General features: G+C 37.7%; 1 protein-coding gene across 16 annotated transcripts in view; it reads right to left on the reverse strand.

The window, feature by feature from the left end:
• TBC1D4 (TBC1 domain family member 4) overlaps nt 1–21968 on the reverse strand; it is a 175935-nt gene that overhangs the window by 92206 nt on the left and 61761 nt on the right. For 2 of the 16 annotated variants that reach the window (XM_070239874.1, XM_070239873.1), the window contains exon 1: nt 11462–11628. The exons of 11 other annotated variants lie outside the window; for them this stretch is intronic. The gene's annotated coding sequence lies outside the window, so the exon portion shown is untranslated. Of the gene's footprint in view, nt 1–11461; nt 11709–13867; nt 14052–21968 lie in introns of those variants that run through there. 3 more of the 16 variants (XM_070239880.1, XM_070239878.1, XM_070239871.1) reach the window with 3 other exon arrangements.

Raw genomic sequence — 21968 nt, forward strand, 5'->3', positions numbered from 1 at the left:
TACGTCCAGAATGATGAGGATACGGAATCAACTAAGACAGGGCTTTCTCTCACTAGCCCAACCCCGGGGCTCAAGAGTGTTTTTAAAGGTGCTATTAATTTCTGATACCAGGGGACTCATTTATTGCCACCTTCAGCAATCTGCATTCCCCTTTGGCATTCCCATCTCACTTACTAATCATAGTGGCAGTCCCAGAGTTGAAATGCAATCAGTAAAAGTGAACTAGAATCTAACATTCTGCCTTTCTAACAGTAGTTCCTCAAGGCTCGGAGTGAAAGCTTAAGGATGCTGCACATGAACTTCAAAGAGATTTACAGCAGACCTCAAGGTATATGAGTCAGCAATTGTCAAAAGACAAAAATCTCATCTTTCTCCTCTTCTTGGTTTGTCAGAATCATTGTGCATATGTACGTGTGTGTGGATAGATAGGGAAAGAGGGAGAGAGATGGGTAGATAGGTAGACAGGCAGATAAAACATACATTATCTTTGGATATACATCCAAGGAAAGCTTTCACAAGTTCCTCCTTCCACATCTAGTCACCTACCTGCATCTGTGCCTTTATACTCTGCCTTGTCTCCTGATACTGTGAATAAACTCGCTGTTAGCTAGGGCCACCATCCACACACACACAACTTGAACATCACATGCCATTGTCTTTTGCATACTTAAGGACACTGCTATAACAATTCTCCCCTCTCTCTTCTGCATCAATTTTTCCTTCTCTACTTTATCTTCCTCATCAGTTTACAAACATGCTGCTGTTTTCCTTCCATCCTAAAAGAATTCTCTAGCTACCTGCCAATTCTCTCCTCCGGTCACAGTTAAACTCCTTGCAAGAGTTGCCTCCACTCACTGTCTCTAATTTCTCTCCTCGCTTTCCTTCTTGAACCCACATCAGTCAGGCAATTGCTCCCACCATCCCATCAAAACAGATGGTATGACTGCCACATTGCTAAATCCTGTGGTTAAATCTCAGTTCTCCTCTTTCTAGACCCATCGGAAGCACTTGCAGATAGGATCATTTCCTCCCCTTCGGAATACTTTCTTCCAGACACCACACTGTCTTAGTTCTTCTCCACTTACCTGGCTCTCCTTTTTCCGTCTCCTTGGCTTATTCCTTCTTGTCTTCCACAACTCTAACCCTTGGAGCTACCCCAGGGCTCAGTGACTGGTCCTCTCCTCTTTTCTATTTACACTTACTCCATTAGTATTTTCATCCAGCCTGGCAGCGTACAAGCCCCTACACTGTCTGATTCCCACCACCTCTCTGAGCTCATCTCCTATCACTCTCCCCTCACTCAGTCTGCTCCAGCCCGATGCCCTCCTTAATGTTCCTTCAACAGACCAGTAGGCTTCCTCCTCAGGTCCATGACGTTCCTGTCCCTCTCGCTCACCTCCTTTAGACCATTACTCAACTGCCATCTTCTCAGTGAATTCCAATGGCCATACTCCCTAAAACTAATTCTTTCTTCTCTCTCTCTCTCTTTCTCTCCTTCCTTCCTCTCTCCCTCTTTCTGCAAAATTTTTCTCCTTAGCATTTATTACTGTTTAACATACTATATATTTTACTTTATCTTTTCAACATCTGTTTTCCCATGCTAAAATGTAAGCCCTGTGAAACCAAAGATTTTCAACAGATATTTGTCAAATAAACATATAAATATTTGTTGAATTAGTTAACCAAAGACCATATTTAAAAATGCACACATAATGACCACAAAGCTTGTCATATTTGACCAAATAGTATGTCCCAAATATCACCATAAATATCAGCATATTCTTCTTCACACTTTATTTCTACTTTATTACCAGAATTCATTCTCCATCACGTTCCTAAGATGATCACTTCCTACAGTTTCATTTATTCTCCAAGAATCTTAATCCAAAAACATAAGAAAAGGTCTCTGCAGCAGACAATCCACTTTGAATTTAATGGCACTTGTAAAACCACTTAGTTTAAGTTCTTTCATGTGCTTCTTTCCACTTCAATATCTCACTGTCTGTACATCTATCTATCTTCTCATCCTTTCCTCTAACACTGAAGATGTCTCTCTTCCCTTCTCTAGAGCGAATCCTTCCTCTTTACTGAGCCTCTAATCCATCTCCGCTGCACAGAGACTTCAAATTTTACAATATACCCTCTTCTTTAACACCTCCAATCATTTCTGCCCTATGGGCTTCATCTGTTCTGAAATCATAAAAATATAATAAAAATTTATATATAAATGAAATACATAAAAATGTATAAAATTTTAAATTTAAAAAATATACAAAGGCACATGCACGTGCGCGTACACACACACACACACACACACACACACACCCAGCCTGTGTTTGATCTTACTGCTACACTTAGTTTTGTTTTTCCTTCCCTTTGCTGCCAATCTCTGAACATGAAATGGATAGCCATTTCTTAGGCACTGCTGAAACCCTTGCCTTCTTGGTTTTGACCCCATTCTACTAAGCTGAACTCCGGAATGTTACACCTAACCACCTTTTTACTAGCACAATTAGTATTTTCTTGGTTTTTAGTATTTACATAACAAAAATTATATACGGCTTATGGTATGCCAGGCCCTGTTCCAACCATTTTACAAGTATGAATTGATGGATATCTTTTGCTGTACTGGGTCCATCAGATAATGTACTACCCACTACTGCCCATTTGGCTTGCTATGCACAGGCCAGGTCTACAAACTGTAGACTTTCCAATAGCTTACAAAGTACTTTTCAACTAATTTCAAGTTGACTCTTACAATTGCTTTATGAGGAAGCCAGGACAAGTATAATTAAAGAAGTAAACACAAGTCTACTGTCATCTCAGACACATTTATTTTGAGTCAAATTCATACTACCATATTACTTTCTTACTTATTAACCCAGATTCAGCAGAACCATAGTTTAAATTCCACAAATTTTGGATCTTGCCAGGGCCCTTATGAATTCTAAAAAAGAAATATCATTATTAAACACAAGAGATCATCAAAGCATGGAGGTAAATGAAAAGAATAATGGTCATTTGGGCTGTGTATTCAATCAGCTTGCCAGATGTTTCAGCCGTGATAGCTTAAAAAAAAAAAATAAGGAAAATACAGAAAAGAAAAAAAAGAGAGTGCTCAGAGAGAACCACCACTTACATGCCAAATACTTGCTAGAATATATTATAAATAACACAAATAATTATATTTCATGTTTCAATTACAATGGAGGCCAGATTTGCCAGTCAATCTTTAAAAAATTTAAAAGTATGTAGCTATTTTTGTTTGGTTCACATTTTACTTCACAGTATAAATCACAAATCAAATATGCTCTTCCCGATGACTCTGAGCACGAGAAGCAACGTTGCTGTGCTTTCAATACACTAACAGACTTTGAGTGAAAGGGAAACAACAGTAAGAACAGGACTGTATCCAATTAAGTTCATTCGACAAACATTTATTGAGCAGATTCGGCAGAGCCCACAGTAGAGGGAAAAAATCACTGCCTTTAAAAAGATTGCATCCAAGATAGAAGTTACCAAGTGCAAATACAAAGAACCATTTGTAGTCAAACTATAGGCACTAAATACAGAAAGTCTGCGTGTAGAAGTGTGTGAATTAAAAAATGAGTTTATCGAATTTCAATATATTTTCTGAAAGAACATTGCCATTCCTCTAAGTGTTAAAGTTGTTCTGTGAGGGAAATTTAAGGACGAAAGTAGAAGACGCCTGAAATCCAAAGAGATGGGAGCCCAGCAGGCGCATGTCCTGGTCTGGACCTACTCAGCAGTGGATACGGTCAGGCCAGAAAAGGATACATCTACTGCTGCTTCTCCGCAATGGCTCCTCATGAGAGGCCAGGGCTCCTAACTCGGTGGAGTATCTGAACAGGAATGATGTGTAAAATGCTGACTTCAAACTAGAAGGCCACCTTCACGTACTTCTTTTGTAAGTGAGGAGTGAAGTTCACAGGTCAGAATATGAAATGTATCCCTCCAACACTATAATAAAATATCTGACCTGTATACTATCAAAGGCCATTTACACAGACGCCTTGTAGTATTTGATGAGTTACTGGAAATAGCAAACCCATAAACAGTTTACGAGGTTCACAACCCACTAGAGAAAAAAAGTGACACCTTGGTACGTATCACGGCTCTGGAACCAGTTAATTTTTATGTTCCTTCCATTTTAATAGGTTGGCTTGTTTAAACTTCTTCATTTATACACAGCATTAGGTTGGGGTTTTTTTGCTTTTGCGAGGAAGATTAGCCCTGAGCTAACATCTGTGCCAATCTTCCCCCACTTTGTATGTGGGATGCCTCCACAGCATGGCTGATGAGTGGAGTAGGTCCGCACCTGGGATCCGAACCTGCAAACCTGGACCACCCAAGCGGAGCACTCGGAACTTTAACCACTCAGCCACGGGGCCAGCCCCAGGATCAGGTTGTTTTTGCAACGCACTGGCTCTGGACTTCCCGACAGAGCACCTCATTGGTCTCATGACCTGCTATTAATGTAGTTCCTGATTTTAAGCAGTGTTTTCGACAGGGTTATTTCATATGCTTATAATTTATGTAAAAGGTGAATGCTTCATCCAGTTTCTTTCATCTCAAGCATCAAATCTCACACCTTCAGAGGTGTAGAAAAATCTCGGTACAACCTCACAGACAGTTCCACTGACTATACTAAAACAATAAAGCACATTTGTCTTCCAGGCATGAATGCTGTTAATGGACTTTCTGTCTCAAGCTTTTATCACCTCAACAGCTGTTTCAAAGGAAGGGTAATTGACCTAAGGGTACCACTGCTCAGAGGTCTAAAACATTTTCAGATCTTGTTGACTATGTTTTAAAAAGATAAAGTTCAAGTTCACCTGCAGAGACAAACCTTCCTGAAGCAAGAGCTTTGAGCAATCTGACCTTATCTCACCAGACAAAAAAGCAAAGAATCTTAAATAAGAAGGAAGGGAGGATACTCTAAACATTTTTATGTTTTTTCCTAAAAGAGGCCTATTTATTTGCTTCACAGTAATGATTTCCATTTAGGGAAAATTTTACAAGTTTGTCATCTAATTATTTATCAATAGATAAACCCAATAACTAATGTCTGATTGCAATTTCTACAATTCAAAAATATGAATACTAAAAAGAAAAAATTAAACAATAACGATGAAATGGAGAAACAGAAGATCATAACATAGAGTTGGGGAAAATAACAAAAACAAGTAATCATATTCCTTTACATTTATTTATAGCATAATTAAGACACAATGTTCTGAGTACTTAGGTTTTTCTTTTCCTACAATGTTGAAAAAACATTCTGGTCAAGGAATAGATAAATTTTCAGATCAGAAGAGATTCAGAAGGTTTACCCATACAAGGATTTTGGAGAAGTTATTTAAAGATATGCTTGAGCAAAACAAAAGAGTAAAATAAGAAACAGGAAGTCATGGGATCTGGGAAACAGTGAATCGAAGCCTGAGGGCTGTGCCACAGACAACGGTGCCATCAGTCCCAACTGAAACAGGACAACAGGGCTCTGGCTGAGGAGCATTTAAGAAATGAAGGGTTTCATGGATTAGTTAGTAAGAATGAGATGTCAGAAAAATTTAAAGATACAATTAAAGCAGAAAAGGCAAGAAAAAATTGGTAGAGACTCCAGGAAAAGAAAAAAAAAAGGCTGTAAAACAAAAGACGTAAAATTACGGCACACTCACACTTTAGTGAATATTTACAGAATCACAATAGCATAACCTGTTACTAATGATCAAATTTTAAAATCAACCTACAAACAAAGCATGAAATTAATTATGGGCACATCACAATATCAATTTTAACAACATAAAAAAAGTACGGATACCATAAACCAGAAATTGGGAGTAGAAGAAAAGAGATAAAAGCAAAGGTGGTAGAATTGACATAGAAATTTTAAGAGATGCTGTCTATAGCTGATAGAAGAGGAAATTGAGATAACAGGTAGAAGACCTGAGAAGAGTAATAGAACTATTTTAGTGAGGAAAGGGAAAGGAGAGGTAGACAAAGTCAGTCTACAACTTTGGCAGGACCAGTTTCCCTTTCTTCTTCTTCTTTTTTTTTTTTTTTTTTTTTTTTTGCTGAAGAAGACTAGCCCTGAGCTAACATCTGTTGCCAATCTTCCTCTTTTTTTTGCTTGGGGAAGATTAGCCCCGAGCTAACATCTGTGCCAATCTTCCTCCACTTTATACATGGGTTGCCACCACAGTTTGGCTGACAAATGGTGTAGATTCACACCCAGGACACAAACCTGTGAACCTGGGCCACCAAAGTACAGTGTGCCAAACTCAACCACTACACCACGTGACCAGCCCCAAGACCAGTTTCTTTTTTGATTTCAGTTTTGGTTTGGTTTTGTTTTGGACTTGGTTTCTTTGAAATGTATCCATAAGCAAACCAAGACCTTCCCCAGAAAACATGGTCCACATGGGTAGTATCATAATCTACCCAAGCTACCTAAACCCCAAAACCTAGGAACTATCTTACTGTACTGGATTTAAGATACCTTCAGATTCTTTGTAGTTTTCTCATTGAGAGGTGAGGGCTACTTGCCTCCTCTTGAATCAGGGCTTGCCTTTTGACAAACAGAATGTAACTGAAGTAACATTTTGGGGTTTCCAAGCCCAGGTACTAAGAAGGCCTGGTTGCCATTGCTTCCATACTCTGAAAAAAAAGCCAGCAGCTATGTAAGAAGTCAGACTGCCCATGAGACCACCATGCTATGGGGAGGCCCAAACTAACAATGTAAAGAGGCCATATAGATAAAAAGAGCTGCTTAGCCAGGCTGCAGATGTTTCAACCAGCCAACTGAGGCTCAAGACATGAGAGTGAAGAAGCCACTACGGATGTTCCAGTCCCAGCAGATGCTATGTGGAGTAGAGATAAGCTGTTCTCACTAAGGAGAACCCAAATTGCAAGGTAGCGAGTAAATAAATGTTGCCATTTGAAGCCACTAAGCTTGAGCGTGGCTCACTCTGCAATAAGCAATGCAAAAATCAGTATCTAGAATAAAGGTGGTGCCATAACAAAAACATAAAATATGTCACATTGGCTTTGGGAGTGAGCACCACGTGGAGGACTCAGGGAGACTGCCAGTGAGAACTGAAAGGGCAGTGAGGAAACTGCAACTGAAGGCTGGAGAAAAGGGGACACGAGCTGTATACTGGCAAAACAACAAGTCAAACTGTTATTTGCAGTAATGTGCACAACAGAAAGAGAATCTAATGACCTTGTGGATCAGGTTAAGGAGATTCCAGACAGAAAGCTAAAAGTGCTACTGACTTCTTTCAGCTGCTGTGATAAGGTACAGGAGAAGCAAGATAAGCTAAGAAGAAACTGTTCTAGTTTCAAGAAGAAATTAGAGGAAAGATAAAGGATGCATGACTTCTTCAGTCCCACGGTAAAACTGCCTCTCGTCTGCAGTCTTTTTCAGCAAAAGACTCTCAAAGTTAAAAATAGTCTCATAGTCTCTGGGCAAAGACCAAAACCCGGCTCTGCCAGTAAAATTGGCCTCAGGATAAATAGCAAAAAAGTAAGACTCTTTTTGAAAACCTCAAAGATCTGAGGACCCGCCTCCTAGACTCTCTCAGCTACAGAAAGGGGCTTCTAAGACTCCTAAGGTGCTGTCCCACAGCAATCTGACAGCCAGACTAAAGTAGAGAAGGGCCAATCCATTTCAAAGATATTTCTGAGTATGACTTTTGTCCAACAGAATAGACCGTAATTTGATATAAAGGAAACTCTCAGAAATTTTGGAAGTTGTGCCAGCTTGGACTACAATGAAATGAGACATTCCAAAACAAAAAGAGGCCTCTGGGACCCCAAATTTCTATGGGCAGGAAGCAGGCTGAAAAATCTATTCAGCTGCAAACACAGTCATTTCTCATTAGAAAGAAAAGATGATGTGGGCCGGCCCTGTGGTGCAGTGGTTAAGTGTGCACATTCCACTTCGGCAGCCCAGGGTGTGGACATGGCACTGCTTGGCAAGCCATGCTGTGGTAGGTGTCCCACACATAAAGTAGAGGAAGATGGGTACAATGTTAGATCAGGGCCAGTTTTCCTCAGCAAAAAGAGGAGAATTTGCAGCAGTTAGCTCAGGGCTAATCTTCCTCAAAAAAAAAAAAAGAAAAAGAAAGAAAGGAAAGATGACACAGAGGGTGGAGCAAAGAACTACAGAAAACCATTCCCAGTGAGAACTGGACCCTAATCAAGGTGTGTTCTCTGCCCCCAGAAGAGAGGGGAGTTGGCTAGATTTCATAATTGCTATGGACCAGTGCCTGTTATATAGCTCTATAACCCACTCTCACACATCCCTTTTGAACTGAGTGTCTACTGTGCTTATCTTGCCCCTATCTTCCCATTTCATATTGGAGAGGGGAACCAGATAACTTCTCCTTTTAGCTCACAGGTCTCTGAACCTTAGAAATCACATCCAATACACTTCATCTGAACCTAGACATGATTTATTGAATGAAATTCTCGTATTTGAGTCTGAACCTGATGCTGTGATGGGATGAGACTGCTGGGAGTCTCAGGAGTAAGTGTATTTTCCCTGTGAAAGAACGTAAGTTATTTGTGGCCAGAGGGCAGATTGTGGTGGATTAACTGTGTCCTTAAATTCTTTGATGGGGGCTATTTTCCCTCATCTTAAATCTGGTCTGACCTTGTGACTACTATGACCAATAGAATGTAGGAGAAATAAAGTTCTGGGATTTCTGCACCCACGTATTATGAAGGCCTTCAGCTTCTATTTTTGTACTCTGAAGAAAAGCCAGTTACCACGTAAGAAGTCAGATTACAATGAGACTGACATACTGAGAGGAAGCTAAAGCAGCCATGTGGAGATACAACAAAGAAAGAGATTCCCGATCCGCCTCTAAATGACACACTGATCCCAACAGAGGCACCAGACAATGAAGAAGCAATCCTGAAAATTCTAGCTTTATCAGACACGACATGGAGTAGGGAGCTATTGTCACTAAAGCCTGCCTGAACTGCAGAATAGTGAGCAACTAAACAATAGCTGTTGGTTCAAGCCACTAATTGGTAAGGTGATTTGTTATGCACCCTAGAAAATCAAAACACCTAATTTCTCACTCTCCGCTCACCCTCACCTACCACCAAAATACGAATGACCATTAAATTCTATGTCTCTACCTCTTTAATATTCCTGTAACAAATCAACCCTTCTCCTCACTCCCACTGTTTATATTCAGTCTCACCATTTTTTGAACAGACCACGCCACTGGCTTCCTAACGTCACCAATTCACCACCACCCTGGACATAACCCATTCTCCAAATTACAAAGTTTCCTTTTTAAATGCAAATCTAATGTCATGCCTGTGCTTAAAATCATCATTAGCTCTCCATCACACACAGGATAATCCCTCAGCAGAGCATATAAAGCCCTCCACGATTTGGCTTCAGATCACCTCTTCAGCTTCATGTCCCATCATCTCCCACAGGCAATAAGAACAGCAGAAAAAGAAGAAGTCTAGTATGAAAAATCCAAGACTAGGGTCTGGAATGTAGATGCATATATGCTGCTATTAATGAACCCTATGAACCCGGGCAAGTCACTTTAAACAGACTTGAGTTTCCTTTACATACAACATTAGTGTTAGACAAGAACTAGATGATTTCTTGATTTCTCATCCATCTCTAATAGGCTGTAATTCTCAAAATGCTTTTTAGAAATTAGTCAGAAAAGAAGGAAAATATGTTTCAAAGGGGAAGTTATACATACCATCCTTCTCTCTGGCCCCAGCCAACCCTCATGAGTGTCATGAGACCTGCTTGAGAGCTTGTCTCCAAGATCAGCTACCCTTATCTGTTCTAATGCCCCCCCTTTCTTCCTCGAAAGTCATATTATCTTCATAAACCCCAAGCTGCCTTCTCATGATGGCTCCCATGAAGGTGGGGGCAAGTGGGGGTGAGGGGAGGTTACCTGCTGTAATCTGCATGTAAGAGATATTTATAAGCCAGCTACTTCCCAGGCAAGGACTACCTCTGTAAACGTTTTCAGTCAGTACACAATACTAAATGATCTCAGCATTAGGCAGCTTTTTTAATAGCTGAAAGTAAAGTATAATCAGAAAGAACACAGCACTTCACCTTCAGAAGCACGGTAAATTCTTTTCTATCAAGAGGTATGTACAAAATTTTAAAATACAATCCTCTGGCAAGGAGAATGTCTCTTCTTAGCAATAATTAACAGAATTTACCAATTAGCATGCATTTTCTCACCCACAGAATGCAGCAAGTTTATTTTCCAGATAATGAAGATGTTTTTGGTTGGGATTTTAAAATTTTTTTTAGCTACTAGAAAATAAAGGCAAGAAGTTCAAACTAGTTTTAGAATGTGTCTATCAACCTCAAAATCATAAAAACAACTACATTGTAAACTCCATGAAGACAGGCACTGTTTCCATCCTGGAGACTAGAATATTTGTCAAATTAATGAACAAATTAATGAAAAGGTATTACTCAAATCATGAAAATCTGTAGACTTTTGCCCAAATGAAGACTTCAAATTAAAATTCTGGTGAGCATCTCCTAAAATGTGTAGATCTTGAGCTCTTCCTCCTCCATATTACAAAGCTATTTAAACCAAGCTATGTGTACTCTGTAGGATGTGTAACAGTCAGCCAAGGGTGTCCCAAAATCAAGGATATACATGGCATGCGTTCCAGCAGAACCATTCTTACTCATAGCTTGGCAGGAAGGGGTTAAATAATTTTACTTGTAAGCAATTTCAAACATTTTTATATTAAAATAAACAAGATGTATTATAGAATAGACTAAAATCTGCATTTATTCTTAATATATAGCAAAGCTCCAGAGTAATTTAGAGCTTGTGGCAGACTGCAAGGCTTTCACCCCCAGTCTCGCGAGGCGCACACCTTCACTTTCCTGTGCCTTTAAGCTTTGGTTGAAAAATTCAAAAAGGACTGAATAGAACATTTCACAGAATATTTCACCATTCTTTCACTACAAGAGCCAACCATTTATATAATAATGACTGGAGTATAATAAATACTTCCATTCTCAGGTAATAGCTTCAAAGAAAAGGATAGAATATTTAAAGTTGAAATTTCTAATCAAATTCCCCATTTAAAATGTCGTTTGCCTACCTCGGTCCATATGTTTTACTGAGTAATAAAACTTTTATTTGAAAAACTATTTTCTATGTGATCTTCCATCCTTAGTAAACACACACACACACACACACACACACACACACACACACACACACGAGGATCATGATCTGTGATGAAAAGATTTCTAACAATCTAACAAGTCACGTCACATATGCATTTTAAATCCAGATGAGCGCAGAATAAAGGGTAAAATTTACAAAGAATGTAAAAGTGAGAGAGCCACAGGAGGCTTTTTGTATTTAAAAACATACACTGCCTAAGCACAAAAGAGGAAAATGGAACTCACGGAGAGGTAAAGCTACACACACACAAAGCGTCTGAACTTCTGTCCCGGCCAAAATAAGAAGGAGCTGTGAAGCATGCTAGCCATCATGCTCCGGGTGAATGAGTTCCACAGGCCAGTTTCACAGTATGCCTGGCATCCGCAGTCACGAGGAAAGAACATGCAGCCCCTGTACTCCAGGGCCCCTCTCTTAAGGACTGACTGTTCCAGGCAAGCAGGTCCAAAATAAACCAAATCAGGAGACTGAACTGCTTTTCACCCATGGGTGACGACCTACTCCTGTACGTGGCCAGGCATCATAGATTCATGGTCAATGCCTTTTTAATTCCTCATCTTCCACCACGTCCTCAGCTTCGCATCATGACTCATTTTGTTTTTCAGAGAAAAGTTTATGGGCTCCTCTGGTAGGGGAGAGAGAGCATTAAAGTAACTATTGGCTCTAATTTCATAGGTAGTAATAAAATCACTTGCTAACTACTAGTTTTTCATCACTACTAAACAAAATGTTATTATATTGTTATTGATTATTTATATTGTGTAAACCATGTTCTAAATGATTTTGTGTTTTTTGCATATTACCAAATGGATACAAAACTCACTAATTTTGATCTGGTAGATACCTTAATGAATAAAGGGAAGAAGTGTAAATAATTTTGTTAAACACTCCAACATTCCCAAAATTCACATGCTGCTACAAAATAATTAACACATATACAAAGAAAATGATCTACTGCTTACCATTATTTTTATATTTTCTTATGTACAAATTTCTATTACATTATATTTTATCATAATAAATTATACTTTTTTCTTCTTCCTAGTTGCACTACAGCATCGTGATAAAAGAGTACACATGAAGTTGACTATTTCATCTCTTTTTGTGTTTATTACATATTTATTTTTATTTATTTATTTATTTACATATTTATTTATATTTATTACATATTACATAAAAGTTTTGTGTTTACTAGTTAAACAGTTCAAGCAAATTGACAAGAACAACAGATTCAAGTTTGACTGACGATGTGAACAGAAAATTCTTAAGAAAAGTAGTAAAATAAAAATAAGGGAGAGATATTTAAATTCAAAAATAATTAAAGAAATACAGATTAAATCAAGAAGATGCTAGTTTTGGAAAAGATTATAAAACAAAAGATTATACACAATGCTGGAGAGGGTTCAGCGAAATCTCTACATTTATCTAAATCATTTTTTTTAATTTCTCTAAATTCATTTTTTATGACACCTAAAGGGAAATCATGTAGTTAAAAATGGACCAACAGCAGAAATATGTCCATCTGCTGTCCCTCCTCCCATGCTCAGAAGTGGGGGCCACACTTGTCTACCAGCTGTTGCCGCTCCTCCACGTCACCAGAGCCATGCAATTGATTTGACAGCTGTCGAATGACTTCTAGGTACTGGCACATCTCTTTAGGCTAGAGAGAGAGAAGGGCAAACCATTTGGGGAGGGCTGTCATTCTTCCTGACATCTTTCTTATGTATAAGCCAACATCTAATACCCTTATGAACACAAAAAGGGAGAATTCAGCTCATTAAATTCTCATCTATATGGAGAGAAGACCATAAACTATTAGGTGAAAAAATCAAGTTGCAGAATAATATAAATAGTATGATATAATTTTTATAAAAAGATACACTAGACACTCCACTAATAAAGCATATATATGCATTTTTTTAAGTCGAGATGGATACGCATCAGTCTCATTTCCTGACGGGAAGGAGAATTAAAAGGGAAGTTGTTTTTGTGTTTTTTACTATTTATACTTTTATATTGTATAAACTTCACCATAATCATCTTTATTATTACAAAAAAAGGTTTTAACAGATAATATAGAAAAGCTTCAAGCCAAAAACTCATTTATTTAAAGAGTCAAATTAAGCATAATATACAAAACTATGCACAGTTCCAAAGAATAAACCAAAAAAAGGAAGTTTCAATAATCTCAAGCATTACATACCACGATTACAATCCTTCACTTATCTTTTAAGAACGTAAATGCCATTTTTGTGTGTTTTGTTCTTTTTTTGATTGAAATTAAATGTAGCTGTCTACATTCCTTGCACATCTCTCTCGCCCCAGCTATCATTATTTTAAGAAGGATCTTCATTACAGCTCTAACACCAACGAGGGATACAGGTTTCGCAGGCATAATTGAATTAGTTCACTCAGGCCTTTCAAACAGCTGCAGTGTCTAAAAGCATCCAACTGTGAGGGCGATATGCCCACATGTTCCTCTGCTTTTTAACAAGCTGATTTGATAGACATATCTCAAGAGAATTTGTTAAGAAATCCATCCAAGAGCCCAACCCAGAAATGCACCACCAATCATTTTGACAGCCATTCAGAGAGTGAACACGGTGCTCCTTATAATTATATTATTTACGTACCTTACTTATTTCCAAAATCACTGGCCTCACCTGGATCTGAAAAATGGCACAGGCGTTCAAACTTCTACCCAACTCAACTTCTTTGAGTTAAAGCATTGTAAGCCTTTGTTAAAACACAAATAAATATGCTGTCTTGAACAGAGAGCACATTTTATGCCTTTTTCTTTCATTTCTCTCTCAGTACAACTTTATCAAACTTTACGTGGCAAAACGGAGTCCCAAGGAAATGAAACACGGGAAGATAAGTGCTGATGAGGAGGGAAAGAATCAGGAAGGATCTAGCACATCACAAGAGATGGCTCAAGGCAACCAGAAGCAGCTTCAAAAGAATACAGGGCCTTGAGGGAATTCATTTTTGTAAGATGGATAGTTCTATTTACTAAGGTTTTTAAGGTTTCTAGGAGGGTAGAATAAACAAAAGTGATTTATTAGAGAAACAGAGAGTTGAGCAAAGATCAGACAGTTTTCCCCCATATCAGATTGGAAAGGTCCTGAATGACAAGACACCATCTCATATATGTGGTTTGTTTACCCACAGGCAAGGATTATGGTAGGTTAGGGTTGGAAAAGGAATCTATGGCTATGGACCTCCGAGTCACAAGCTCAGCACCTACGGGACAATGAAGGGCCTAGAGCACTCGCTCAGGTGCATGTAGAGTCTGACCAACCCAATCATCAATATCCTAGCGAGACTGGAAACTTAACATGATAGTTACGTTTCATTTCACAAGTTCTTAATGAGTTGAGGCAGGTAAAGAAGCTGAACTGCTGACCAGGCTTCAGACGTGTTTCTGACCTGCAGGTGTAAGGAGGGGAAACTGTGCATCCAGGCCCCCTGGATGTCAACACTGGTGAGTGGGTCCTAGTTATAAATTCTAGCTCACTCTCCTTCAAGCGGTCATCCATCTCTCTGCACTTCTATTTATCTGACAAACGTTTGTGAGGGTGTTAACTCAGGCCAGGGCCTGTGCAGGGTGCTGGATTTAGAAAGATTAAGGAGCCAGGGGCTTTTCCCTCAAGGATATTTAAATGTCCAGAAGAATATCTTCTCTTTCTGCCAGACTAATTCCTTCCAAATCTCTTCCTCAAATTGTCCAGAAAAATGACACTTGTGAATTCTAGAAAGATGGCAGAAGCAACGGGAGCAGAGTTTTTGAATCTTCCAAAACCTCCACATAAAAACAGAACAACTGATATCAAAACCAAAACCCATGGACTACGTCCACAGCACAATTAGATGAGGAAGTCTCCTTTTGAATCCCAAAATACAAATGGTTTGGTAAAAGACTTGCACTATCTCCGTATCTCTGAGGAAAGAAGGAAAGGAAGCAACCGGGTGAGTAAGAGGCAGGAGAACAGGCGACTCCAGAGCAACAGACAGGGACTCGCTGTGGAGCCTGGCTGGCCAATCGGAGAGCAGCAGCTGAAACTGGAAGATTGCTGTCCACTCCAGCAACAGGTGAGCGAGAGGGGCCCATGGCCAACTCTGAAGGTCTGAACTCTTGAAAGTGCTCCCCCAGGACTCACATTTGAGATAGGAACCCAGCCTGACGAGAAACTGCTGGGCATGGCGCCAACTTCAGCAGGAGAGGAAAAACTGAGAAAAAGGAAAGAGAAGGTCCAAAGAGAAAGAGGAGAACAAGCCACAAAATCTCAGAAAATAAGCTACTATATTTTTTAACAGCCTATGAGTATATAATTTACATATCATAAATTCTCTGGGTTTTGGTATATTCATAAAGTTGTGCAACCAACACCATTTCCCAATCTTAGAAGATTTTCAGCATCCCAAAAAGAAATCTTGTACCTATTACCAGTTACACCTCCATACCCCTGACCTTCCTCTCCTTTCCTCAGTCTGGGGAACAACTAATCCATTTTCTCTATATACAGTTTTGACTATTTTGAACAGTTTATATAAATGGTGTGATACAATATGTGGTCTTTTGTGACAGGTTTCTTTCACTTGGCACTTTTTGAGATTCATCTATACAGTAGCATGTATTAGTTATTTTAAGCTTCATTCCTTTTTATTGCCAAATAATATACCACTCACAGAAATGCCACATTTTGTTCACCATTCATCACTTGATGGACATCTAGACTGTTTCCAGCTTTTGGCTATTATGAATAATGCTGCTATAAACATTCATGTACAAGTTTTAGATGCAGTTATGTGTTCATTTCTCTTGGGTAGGTACTTAGGAGTAGAATTGCTGAGTCGTATGGTAACTCTCTGCTTAACCTTTTGAGGAACTGCCTGTTTTCCACTACAAGAGGCTGCATTCCACCAACAGTGTATGAGGGCTCCAATTCCTTGCTTCTTCATCAGCACTTGTTATTGTCTATCTTTTTTATTATAGCTGTTCCAGTGAGTGTCGGGTAGCATCTTGTGGTTTTGATTTGCATTTATCTAATGACAAATGACGTTGAGCATCTTTTTATGTGCTTACTGGCCATTTGCATATCTTCTCGGGAAAATGTCATTCAAATACTTTGCCCATTTTTAAACTGGATTGTCTTTATTATTGAGTTGTAAGAATTCTTTATACATTCTGGTTACAAGTACCTTTAAATATATGATTGGCAAATATTTTCTCACATTCTATGGGTTGTCGTATCACTTCCTTGATGGTCAAAGCACACAAGTTTGTAATTTTAATGAAGTCCAACTTACCAATCTTCTCTTTTGACTTTTGTACTCTAGGGGTCATATCTAAAAACCACTGACTAATGAAAAGTCATGAAGATCTGATCCCATGTTTTCTTCAAAGAGTTTTATAGTTTTAACTCTTACATTTAGATCTATGATCCACTTTATGTTATTTTTTGGATATAGTATAAAGTAAGGTACAAAGTCACCATTTTGCATACGGATGCACAGCTTTTCTGGCACCAATTGTTGGAAAGATAATTATTTCCATATTGAATTGTCTTGGCACCCTTGCCAAAAGTCAATTGACCAAAAATCTAAGCATATATTTCTTGACTTGGAATTTTGTTCCATAGACCTCCATGTCCATCTCTTTGTGAAGACCACACTGCCCTCATTACCGGAGGTTTGTAGTAAATTTTGAAACTGATAAGTGTGAGTCCTCCAACTTTGTATTTTTCAAGATTGTTTTGAGATTTCCGGATCCCTTGACTTTCTACATGAATTTTAGGATCAGGTTATCAATCTCTGCAAAAAAGCTAGCTGGGATTCTGATAGAGATTGTATTGAATCTGCAGATCAACTTAAGGATGCCATTTTAACAATATTAATTCTTCCAATCCATGAACATGGACAACTTTCCATTTATTAGACCTTCTTTATTGTTTTTCAATGACATCTTGTAGTTTTTAGCACACAAGTCTTGCACTTCTTTTTGTTAAATTTATTTCTAAGTATTTTATTCTTTTGATGCTACTGTTAATGTAATTGCTTTATTAATATCATTTGTGGCTTGTTTATTGCCAGATGGAAATTTCAGGTCTTAGTCATTTCACCCAGAGCAAACTCTACATACATACATATACATATACACACAGATATTAAAATATCATTTCTTCAGAAAAAGCTATTGATCAGTTACCAGTCTTCCACTCAAGAAAACTTTTACTGAAAGTTATACTTTGAATATAAAAATGTGTGTGGTATGTATTCTTCTAAGGCTAGGAATGCACATACAGAATTTTACCAACGTTCATATCACAGTGACGGCTGGTTATGGGCAATTTTTTCCCTCTTGGCTCAATTTGTTTTTAAATTTTTTCTATAACAAACATGTAGAACTTTTTTCTAATTTTAAATTTTTATTCAGGTTTTTTAAAATGTGTTTTCACTTCTGTTCAGGAATGTTGTCATCTGCCTCAATTTAATACTAGGGAAATAGTGACTGGGTCCACAATTATTTCGTTATTCCACTTCAGTAGTCTCAGCAAACATTTGATTCTTTTCCAGAATAGAGTTATTCAAAAATACTCATTAGGTTTGGTTTTTCTTCCTTCAAAATACTCTTGTTGATAGATAATTTAAAGTAATTGGGGCCCTCTTGAATTTTCACAAGTTAGTTTAGCTCGCTCCAATTTGAAGCGCACAGTTTGATTCCGATCGATCGTTGAAGTTTCATAGTAAAACAAAATCCCAAATATAATTTTAAGGAACAAAACTACAAAAGTCTTTAATAAAGACATTTATTAAAGACTGCTGCCTACAAAGACCTTCAAAGACATAACAAATGTTCTCTGCAATCCCAGCTTCTCTTTAGACATTTATGTAACTTCATTTAATAAATTTTGCAAACCCTTATCTAGATAGCTAAAGAAGTTCCTCCTAATCTTAGGACGTTAAGATACGAGTGTCAATTTGAACTTGTCCTGCTATATCACCTCTGTAGGAAATGAATCTTAATGCAAAACTTTTAAATCTTCTGATCCAGAAGATATAAAGAAACTTCACAGAAGATATAAAGGATTTTACTCAGCTTCAGGATTTTTAAATTTATTCACCAAATTCATGCTCATTTCTTTCATCCTGATTTGCCACAGACCTAAAACTCAGTTGCCTATTTTGTCCAAAGGAAATAACAATTCTCTCAGAGTATTACTGTGAGGTTTAAATAAGCTAATAAATGAAGCTCTTAACACAGTATATACTCATGATAATCACTCCATAAATGGTAGCCATTTTCATCATGTTCTATTTCAAAGCTTTTCTTATTACGCTCATCTACTCCTTTCATATTAAAAGTTCCTATGCTTTTAGTCTGTCCTCCTTTATGGTATGCCTAAACCACACCCACTGTAATGTGTATAGTAATCCAGGTGCAGACATACCCCAGTATTATACAGATGATAGGACAATGTGTCTTCTTCTGTCTCCTTCTCCTTAGCTGACTCTTAAATATTGCAACCCATAACCCTAATGAATTATGCCCCAAATAAACTAGGAGCCAATGAAGTCTAGAGGTCAAAACTATAAATAAACTCCACATGTTCTATATTTGCTTAAGAAGATGGGTCATGGCACACCACTATGTGATCTATATTTGGTTACCAAAAAATTAAACACAATTTTTTTTTTCAGAGATACCGCATGGAAATTAAAAGTGAAAATACCTTAGAAATACTGAAGGGGAAAATTCACAACCTACATTCTAAGAATAGATATAAAATATTTCAACCAATCTCAAATCTCACATGCCAGACATTTCACATAGACCATGAATCCAAGTGACAAAAGCTTTATCAGGCCAAAGAGATAAAGAAACTAAAGTATCCTAACATTGTGCCACATATTTTAAAACAAATGATTTAAATTATCTTCTCCACAACTGTTCTTTTGCTTTACTAAGACTAAAAGGCAAGCATATGGTAAATATGACAATAATTCAAATTCTAATGCAGATAATTAGAGTAAAATAAAATACAAAATACCATTCTTTCCAGCTTTTCAGTGTAATGTAATGAAATGGAACTAGTTACCACTTGGTATGAAATAGGAGGTCGTGTGTAAAACCCAATTGCTATTATCAATATTATAATTGATATAACTATATATCAATATATATAAGGATATATCAATAAAGGTCTCTGCCTCATGAGGCCTTTAGGATCCCTCTCAAAACCATAAACATTTGGAGGAAAGGACTTTTCCCAAAATGCTTCAGTGGCAGGGACCATTTGACCAAAGTGTTTCAAAAGAACAATATTAAAATTGTTGTATAAAGTTGTAGTAACAGGCCCTACTTATGAGTTGAGCAACCACAGGATGCATACAGAGTCCTTTAAGACCCTTTGGGCTCAAAAAGCACTACCTCCATTTGCAAATTAACCTTACTTAATAAATTTTCATAAGGCTAAGGAAGAATCAATCACCTTGCCTGGGTATATTTTCAGTTTTTGACATGAGATAGGGAAGATTCTAGGCCTAGGTAAATGGAAAATCTTCACTGAGTTCTGGATGATGCCATGAAAATAGCTGACTTTATTAAATAAAGACTAATTCACTCTGTAGGAAGTCTCAATAAAGAGCACATAAATCTCCGTCTACATATAGAAATCCACGGGCATGGCAGAGGAAGAGTTCTCAACAAAGTGAACCAAAAGGTGAATTGCCTACAAAGTCAAACTGAGAAGTCCAGACTACATCCTTTAAACATGAGGAACCACCCATTCAAAGTTTTTTAGTATATTGAAATAACGGAAGTACTTTAGGAACATTAATCTCACCATGAGCTAGGTCAATAAAAATGTGTGTGTGTGTGTGTACGCATAGCAAAGGTATAGAGGGAGTGTTGGTGTGCGAGTGTAGTCTGTGTGGGTGTGTGACAGCGGAAGACAAAATAGAGGAAGTTAGACTAATTAGGATGCTATGTCAATAATCCAGATATAAGGTGATCCAGCTTTGGACTAAGGATTTGGAAGTGGAAAGGAAGAAATGCATACAAAGGCCATTCAAAGTCAACAGTGTGAAGATTGTTTGAATATAGGTGTGGAAAGAAAGAAAATCAAAGGTAAAATATAAAGCTTGAGGATAGGTCACTGAATTATTACCATAAACTGAAAGGAGGATGTCAGGAGAAATACTTAAGACTTAAAAAAATGAATTGATTTTAGATACACTGAGTTTAGAGTGACATAAGACATCCAATCATAGGCAGCACTGGTGGCAAAGATGTAAAGATTTCCAACGGCCCCAAGATCACAAAAAATGGGTGACACTAGTAAAAGTATTGAATTGATGAATTTCCATTACAGGTGATTAAGCTGTCTGCAAATACAAGTTTATCAAACCATTTATACATAGGCACACCATTTGAGAGTACTTCTAATACCAGCATTGATGTTCCTTTGGGATTAAATGTGCTTGTGAACACATAAATATAAATAACAGACTACCAAATGTGCTTCTGGCAAAGAGTGATAAGTGTGTATCACATTAATAACACAAAACTGATTCGTTATTTGAATTTATTTAGGGCTTTAGCCTTTTCAAGTATTTTCCTTAGATTAACTGCCTTTCTTTACAATGATTCTGTGAGGAAGACCACACAATTTGTTTGCATCAAGGATATAAAGGCTGGCCTAGACAGAGAGGAAAATTTGTTAGATTAAAAAGTTTTTCACTTGATCACCACCTGATATTTTATAGTTATGTACAAAACCACCTGAACCAAAAATAATCTTAACTTTTAACTCATGTTATTTCTGGCAACAACATGAGGCACTCCATCATAGAATTAAAAAGACAACAGCTCACATAAATATCAAGCTCCTCGTGAACCGTGAAATTCAAGGGTCAAGGGAGTTAGTGATATGACTCACCAGGAATTTTGCAATATACTTGGATTCATCTCTGAAATTAGGAAGCATTTTACTTGTAGAAAGCAAATTCACAAAGAAGTTTAACACATACTTAGTACAAAGCCTTGATCCAGAAATTAAAATGCCTACTCTTCGAAATACTGTGGTATCCTTTGCTTTATTATCTTCTACTGTAAGAAGCAGAATTTGTACAGATAAAAAGTAATCACTGGTTCATTAGTAGTGACAAATGCACCATACTAAAGTAAAATTTTAAAGATAGGGGAACCTGGGCATGGGGTGTATAGAACTTCTCTGGACTATCTTTGTCAATTTTCTGCAAATCTGAAATTATTCTAACCTTAAGTTTCTTTTTAAAAAGAGTAATCAATGTACTTTTCTTTTTAATTAAAGATCACATTTTGCTTAATTTCATAAACCAAACATCTATTCAATAAACATGGATTGAACGAATGGGTGCTCAGCTCTGTGGGATTTACCAAGACGAGTAAGACCTGATGACAGAGATGTCATCTCTCTTTAATTTCCAAGCTCCCACACTCAAGGAGCTTAATGTCCAGGACAGAAGAAATAAGACCTAGGACCCTGAAAGAGCAGTACATGAAAGTCATAAAGCCACTTTTTCGCCCTTCTCAAGCACCCCTGTAAACCTAATCTGCCAGGCTAAATCTTCCTCTGGTCCTGGATTAAATCTAAGATAGGTCCCACAGTTGTGTGACAGGTGTTAGATAATAAAAAGTCCCTAAAATAGCCTCAGTCCAGTAATTGAATACCAGTCCATATAAAAACCAAA

The sequence above is a fragment of the Equus caballus genome, chromosome 17 (assembly GCF_041296265.1).
Source record: "Equus caballus isolate H_3958 breed thoroughbred chromosome 17, TB-T2T, whole genome shotgun sequence".
Classification (NCBI taxonomy): Eukaryota; Metazoa; Chordata; class Mammalia; order Perissodactyla; family Equidae; genus Equus; species Equus caballus.